Genomic DNA, 1,558 nt, shown 5'->3' on the forward strand with positions numbered 1-1,558 from the left:
CCCCAACTCGCTCTGAATGTCGTTGCCTCCATTGTCTTCCGCTAACCCATCTTCAGCGTGTAAACCGATGCGCAGACTCTTGCCACACGAGCCACCGACATCACCGCAGTGCCAAGTAGGACAACCTCCCTCCATGCTAACTCCGAAGCACGTTGCAGTCGCCGCTGGTACAACGCAACATCATGCTGCCAAGTAGCACCCGCAAACAACTTAAAATCTCCGAAGAATCTGCTATACGTAGGACCTCAACTCTCAAATGGCACCACCCCATCCATTGTCATTACCATAGAGCTCTCTCTCAAATGGCACCACCCCATCCATTGTCATTACCATCGTTGCCTCCCATGCCACCATTGCTACCCATGAAACTCTCTTAACAACACGATTTGGTCACCACAAAGCTCAAAATTTGCTTTGCCCTTCTCATATGACCATTGGGGTAAATGAACACGATCTTTTGATCATGCTCCAACATCTTGAGTAATTTATCATTTGTCACATATCTCTCCTCAATGTCACCAAGTGTTTAGGGCCACCACCCTTCTCTTTTTGGCCGCCACCCTCCTCTCCTCAGCCTCCCTCCTCTCCTCCATTTCTTTAGTCTTTCAGGTCCTTCCTTACAGAAGCGATGTCCTTCGTAAACGCTATCATGTTTTCCAATGACTCCATCTAACCCTTGTCTCTATCCTTTGTCATCTTCTTCTTTTCTTTCTTCATTCGATCCAGCGTTTTTGTGTTAACTGAGGAGAGAGGAGTGAGGCTACTTGAGATTTCATCATCGGTGTCAGCCACAAAACCCTCTCCAACTGAGCTAGAGATAGGCTTCTTCTTGGTTGGGATTTCATTAGAGCCGGTTCTTCCATTTCTCATCATTTTTGATATTTTTCCAACAATGGTGCAAAGTGAAGCCCTTCCCATGCTTTCCACCTTTCTTCTTTGGTTTGCAATCTACATAAGCAATGTGTTGCTACAAATATGAAAATCAAGTTAGCCTCAAATGCACACAATAGGTGTTCAAATGTAAATACTTGATCATGCCCATCAACTTCTCTTCAAAAAAAAAATTCCTACTTGGGTCGAGACTATCAACAATGGCCACAAAAGATGACCAATTGAAACAATCAATGTTTATGGTTTGGAAACAGCGTTGGACATAAACTTGTGTTATAGGCTTTCCATCCTTGTGGATGAGCTTGCCATGTTCATGGATACGCTCCCAATAGGAGTTGGTTTGTTGTTCATTCCCGTTAATTGCATCTAGTCCGGTAACTTTCGATACATTGCACAAGGCATAATCTTCATATGTGGTGAAATTTGATACTCTCATTGACCTACATGGAGTAGCTTCACCAAAACCCTCACAATCTTCCCCACAAACAACACACCCGCCACCATACATTACATTTTTTTCCTGTGATGCATAATCTTAGGTAAATTGTTGTGATGGAATTTCCGATGCACTATAAGTTTAATGCAAGAAGGACTCGTCTTCCAAACTACATGCAAAAAAATTAACATGACAATTGAAAAAAAATAGAACATGATAAAATATTTAAAT

Source organism: Lolium perenne, chromosome 2, assembly GCF_019359855.2.
Source record: "Lolium perenne isolate Kyuss_39 chromosome 2, Kyuss_2.0, whole genome shotgun sequence".
Lineage (NCBI taxonomy): Eukaryota > Viridiplantae > Streptophyta > Magnoliopsida > Poales > Poaceae > Lolium > Lolium perenne.